This window comes from Myripristis murdjan, chromosome 3, assembly GCF_902150065.1.
Source record: "Myripristis murdjan chromosome 3, fMyrMur1.1, whole genome shotgun sequence".
Classification (NCBI taxonomy): domain Eukaryota; kingdom Metazoa; phylum Chordata; class Actinopteri; order Holocentriformes; family Holocentridae; genus Myripristis; species Myripristis murdjan.
In genome coordinates, this window is record NC_043982.1 from 45,267,854 (window position 1) to 45,273,987 (window position 6,134).

Consider the following 6,134-nt stretch of genomic DNA (forward strand, 5'->3'; position numbering starts at 1 on the left):
TAAAATAACAGCTCCGAGGGGTGTTACGATACGTAACGTTGTGTGACGTTGTCTAATTGAATGATCTGTTTGGTCGTAACGTCTTGTAACAGAGAGCAGCATACCTCACAGGTAGCTTTCCTCCGTTTTGTGGGCGTGTCACAGGTGTTATCCAATCAGCATCAGCCTGTATTTAAGCCTCCGTGATTTAAAACAATAAAGCCATTATGGCTTTCAGTGCAGCCTATGTTTAAAATTTTACCCCTCATTTGAGGAGGTAAAAGCACATGTATGTGGTAAGTGTGATAATAGATGAGACATAGTTTATTGTTTTTCTTCAATAATATGGCAACTTTTATTCACCTTAAAACTTATAACACATGTGTGTAGGCCTATGGTACAATTCTTTGAAACAATGTTTAACAATAACTGTTTTTTCATAGTGGACATTGATTGTATTACAGTAGGCCTACCCCTATAATTAATGATCCATTGAAGGTAATAGCTACATACCGGTACGTCTGCGCTGAATACACCCCAAGTTTAGTGGGTTAGCAGGTATGTTGAGTCTAAAGCCAGGCTTTCCTGTATCACAAAGGTGGCTCTCTTTTAACCCGGCTAGATCACCATGGTAACTTATGCTAGATCACCATGGCAACGTATGCTAGATCACCATGGTAACTTATGCTAGATCACCATGGTAACTTATGCTTAGCTCATAACGTGCCCTGCGTTCCAAATCGCATACTTATACTTTTTACTTTTAGTATGTACTGCAGCTGCCCTTACAAAGTATGTAGTTTAGTATGTATTGGGACATACTAATTATTTTTTCCCCTACTAAATAGTATGGTAGTATGGGTATTGGAACGCAGGGCTGGTCTCGACCAGGCTATGAGTTTAACCGTCCGGCTATAAAAGCGGCGCTATCTCACCCAGGTGAAATCACAAAGTCATTTTTGTCTGGTGATTGGTGACACATATACACAATGCAGGTCTACTATTAGTGGTGCACAGACTTCACGTTTGTTAGAAATATTCCGTTGTATCACAGACTTTGTTATAGCAGCCTACTTTTTTAAAGGAAACCCTTTATATTATAACGGTGACGTCACGGCATCCGAAGGTGCTGATTGGACGGGAGCAGCCCGTGGTGATTCAAACGCACTCCAAACGCCACTTATTCCCATTTAGAAAAAAAAGATTTAACAAAAAAGGAGCAAACAAACATCAACAGAAATGGCTCCATAATTCTAGTTCAACTTCAAATGTAACGAACAATTATCTGAAACCACTGACAAGCAGCTCTAAGCAGCGTAAATAGTGGTCAAAATTGTCATGTAACCATGGTAACCAACCGACACTGCTAGACTCACCCACACACACCTTCAGTCACCTGACCTAACCTCAGGCTTTACCTCCAATTCCTAGACAACACTCCCATAAAGCTACTGGAGTTACATATTTCTAAACTAAAATTCATAATACTGAATGAATATTGCAGCAATTATTTAAAATGGCTGTAACAGTGACAGAATCCCCAACCTTTGTGCTTCCTTTGAAATTAATCTCCAGCTCTCCTCTCTCGCCGTATTTGCGGCCACAGTGTTGCTCTCTCTTCTTCTTCTTCTTTATGTATTATTTATAATCTGTGATCATCAGGATTACATGTTTTCATCCCCTCGTGCCTTGAGCCTGCAGCTGCGTAGCTCACTGATGCTGCCCTATTCTTTTAAACACTTGAAATACTTCTTTGTGTAGCCTACATGAGAAATGAGCGTCCTGCTGGTTTGTTTTGCCTCCCTGCAGCTGTTTCATTTTCCATCACCAGTGAAACCAGCAAACATCATACTAGGGATGTAATTAATATTTGGCTCCTTCAGCTATCATTTCATTGTAAATGTATTGATACTTTATTACCTCATTTCATACATTTTCATGAACTTTACTTGTAGATTTCATTTATGGAATAATTAATGTCTCTGCATTTCAGCATTTTAGATTTTAGACGCTCAAATGTTCCTCCCCGCTCTTGTTGTGAAATGACCACACAGCTGTGCGTGTCGATGCCTAAATCTTTAATGTACAAAAAAAAAAAGAGACAGAAAGCCATTTGAACAAAGGCAAAGGCCAAATCATACTTTCAAAATAAAAGTGTACAAACATGGCGTACAAAAGACAAACTCAGACAAAAGAGAGCAGACAAAAAGTGAGTTAACAGTCTTCAGGGTAAAAACATGTTAGTGTTGTGAGAGTTTAACTTGTCATTCAGGGTCTGGTGACACACCTGAGCAGGTGAGCAGCTTCTCCAGACGCCCTCAGCCTCAGTCTGGAGGACGGAGGGGCGTTCAAGGCTCCTCAGCTGTTTCTTACAGGTTCAGGATGCACACCTGCACCTGATCGTTGCACCTGCACCTGCTGCAGCTACTGCACCTGGTGCTGCACCTGGGGCAGCTGCTGCACCTGGTGACTTCAGTCTTTTCAAGTCAATTCATGTTTAAATCTATGAGCTGCGAAAACAAACCGAATGAGTCAAACTGAGAAAACGTCACTAAAAGCGCGTGGCGTCCCCTCTCGTTAAAACGTCCCGTCCCCACGGAGGGACCGTCCTTCAGCATCCTGGAGGTTTTTGGTTTCTCCAGGACTTTGACCTCTGAAGTTTTATCACTTCAGTTTTCCTACCAGAGGCGAAGCGCCTGCTCGACACACATGCATATATACAAAAATAGATGAGCACGACATGTTCTGATATGAGGAACAGTCTGCAAAATAGTTTCTCAAGTTAATCTGAAACATTTACGACGGCGAGGGAGAAAAAAAAATACAGAGCTGGGAGAGGGAGGGGAAATAATCCCAGAAAAAACTCCAAAAAATTTCCAAAGATTAATTTGTAAATTTACAAGAAAGAAAGACTCAGACATTCTTTGAGATTAAAGTGGTAAATTCATGAAAAAAAAACAACAACTCAAATTTATGAGATAAAAAAAAAATCAGAAAACTAAAAAATAATAATTTTTTATTTTATTTACTTTTGGTGAAAGGAGCGAAGAACTGAGAACCGGATTCAGCTAAGTGAAGTGATGTGGCTCCTTGACCAAAAAAATCTGTTTTTCTCATAAATTTTATAATCTCAGAATTTTTTTCTTGTAGATCTGTACATTTTTCTTGTAAATTTACCACTTTAATCTCAGAGAATATCTAAGTTATTTTTCTCAGAATAATCCCCCCCTCTCTCCCCTGGTTCTGTAATTTTTTTCCCCCGTCAGTGGCTCAAACTCGCCGCCATAAACACTTGATTTTTCTGTTAGTGGAATAATTCATCAAGTCATCAGAAGACAATAAACAAGGAGCGGCAGAAAGAAAATAAAAACATTAAAGCTAAAAAAGAGCAAATCTTAGAGAAAATGTTCTCATCTTCCTCAGATATGTTTTTATATCGGCTCCACAATTTAAAGAGCAACGAAACCCCAAACCCAAATGTGTGTGTGTGTGTGTGCGTGTGTGTGTGTGAGGCCTGACCTCTGGGTGGTCACACACACCAGCTGACCAGCAGGGGTCAGGCTTCACACAGGCTGGGGTTTAGTCGCTCTTTAAACACGGGACAAATGAAAACACACACAGACACACTGAAGATTTGCTGATCTGGTTGTTCTCTCCTGTAACAGATTTAAAGTAAACACTCGCTGCTAAGTGGTAAACAAAAACAAAAACAAAAACAAAACAAAGCAAAACAAAAAAAACCTTCACGTCGGCCGTTCAGTGGAAGTTCGTGACGAGTAAACGCAGTAAAGTTTCTCTACGATGGGATTTCTCCCAGTTGCCTCGGACTCGCTGGCAGGCTGCTGAACCAGTCACACAAACAGTTTGATCACAAAGGCTTTTTTTTCCTTCTCCGCTGCAATAAAAGCCCCGCCGCAGCAAAACAAAACTCACAAGCTTCACCAAGTTACTGTAAACTCACCGAGACGACACCAAGCAAACGGCTCAACGTGGAAACTCAGAACGGGAGGAGCAATTTACAAAAAACAAAACACAGACGTCGACGTCAGAAACGACAGCATCGTCTCCTCTCAGAGCTGTGCCTTTCAGAATAAAGGTCTGCCTTCATAACATAAGCATTAGACACAGAGAGCAGAACGGGTTCTGTTTTATTTTCTATTTGTTCAGAGCTCTTCTGTCGATCACAGCCGGGAGAAAAGCCCATTTTATCAGATCAGTAAGTAAAGAAAATAATAATTTCCAAGTTAGTCGAGTCTCTCATGTCCGTTAGTCAAAGTTCAGGTGTGTGTTAATGTGTTCACTCGAAAATCAGAGGCTTAAACACATTTCTCTACTTTACCTCGCCTCCGTGACGCCTGCTAGGAGTTTCCAGGTGTGAGAGCTGCCTGCTGAGGGAAAGCTTGTTCCCACGTGGCACACACACACACACACACACACACACACACACACACACACACACACACACACACACACACACACAACTCAGAAACACGACTAAACATCTCAAATATCACACCCGGTCGGGTTTACCTCCAAGCTCCGAGCTCACTTTCAGTTTTAGTTTTGATTAATGCGACCTAATCAACGCATGCTAACAGGCTATGCTAATTCATCCATACTATGTTAAAAAAGGTACAATATGTAATAATACGTAATCACTTGCCAAATCTAATAATTTGGCGCTTTTAAACATTTCTAACTTTACAGTAGCTGTGATGCATCAAGTACTGCTGGGCAGCCACTAGATGGCGCTAAGACGTTAAAAAATTACATCGTGTTGCTTTAAGGTTCTGAAAGGCAAAGCAGAAAAAAAAAAAAAACACAAACTGTGACGAGTTAAAACGAGCAGACGGTCACTTCCTGTTGTGAGTTTGGATTTTAGGAAAAATTAAAACGCTTGAAGGTCTGACGGAGCGGGGCGTCGGCTCGGAGCTGCCAGGAGAGGGGCGGACGCGAGGCTCCGCCCACAATCAGAGACCAGCGGCACGTCGACCAGCTGATCACAGCGTGTGCGCTCACACACACACACACACACACACACACACACAGAGTATTAACGTAAAGCGAGACGTTTGGAGCTCCTCCTGGCGCTTTAACACACACACAGGAAGCGTGACGCCGCCTGCAGGAGCTGACGGCCTCCAGACGCATCGATTAGAGCCACAACTAATCGATTAATTTCATTATCGATTAATCTGTTGATTATTTGAGAAATGTGTGTCACGGTGTGAGAGAAGTAACTTGTTTTTAGAGAATTTTCTCTTGTTTCAAGTGAAAATTCACTTGAAACAAGTGAAAATTTGCTTGTTTCATTGGCAAAATTTGCCAGTGGAAAAAGTGAAAATTCACTTGAAATAAGTGAAAATTAGCTAGAGACAAGAAACAAATTTTGCCAATGAAACAAGCAAATTTTCACTTGAAACAAGAGACAATTTTCTAAAAACAAGTTACTTCTGAGGTGATCATGTCTTATTTTAAGTGTAATGAGATATTTTGACTAGAAATAAGACAAATAATCTTGGTAAGATTTGAGTTTTTGCAGTGAGAGCAGAAGAAGCGTCCGGACTGAGACGCAGAAACAGGACTGGGATCAGGTTTCTGAGCTCCACCACATGAGGTTTGCAAAAAATCTCATTTCATGTTTCTTTTTTTTACTGTTGAGACTTTCGAAAATCAATCGGGACACGATCTGGATCTGGATACGACAAAAAAAAAAAAACGGATTTGGCCTGGCAGTCTGAACAGCCTGAGTCGTGTTTTTGCCCACAAACCAAAGACATTTGGTCTAAACCAGAGAATATTCACATGTGAGCAGCTGGAATCAGAGACTTTGGAGATTTCCTTCTTAAAAACGATGAATCGCTGATGAAGACGTTGGCCTGATGGCTGCAGCTCTGCTCTGAACAAACACACCGACCCACAAGGCACAGAGACAGGATGAGATGAAGAGGCCGAGCGGAGGGAAGATGCAGTGAAGGAGAGAACGGGTGCACTCCAGGCTCCGGTGTGCGCTCGGTGACGTCTCGCCTGCTTGGGGGCGGGGCGGCGCCGGCGGGACAGACGCCCCGTCCCGTCTGTCCTGACAGGAAGGCACAGAGTTTCTGCACAAGTCCTGAAAAACCACAGCAAACTGAAAGCGATCTGAGGCCGTTGTA

At 41.9% G+C, this 6,134-nt stretch overlaps 2 long non-coding RNA genes across 2 annotated transcripts; one reads left to right on the forward strand and one right to left on the reverse strand.

The window, feature by feature from the left end:
• Window positions 1–2,036: 2,036 nt before the first annotated feature.
• LOC115377558 (uncharacterized) lies at window positions 2,037–5,312 on the reverse strand. The gene is made up of 2 exons (XR_003930055.1): window positions 2,443–5,312; window positions 2,037–2,403 (listed from the first exon to the last, which is right to left on the reverse strand). It is a non-coding gene; the product is annotated as an uncharacterized LOC115377558 (long non-coding RNA).
• On the forward strand, window positions 2,051–2,555 carry LOC115377566 (uncharacterized). Its single transcript, XR_003930056.1, has 2 exons — window positions 2,051–2,242; window positions 2,333–2,555. It is a non-coding gene; the product is annotated as an uncharacterized LOC115377566 (long non-coding RNA).
• Window positions 5,313–6,134: the final 822 nt, after the last annotated feature.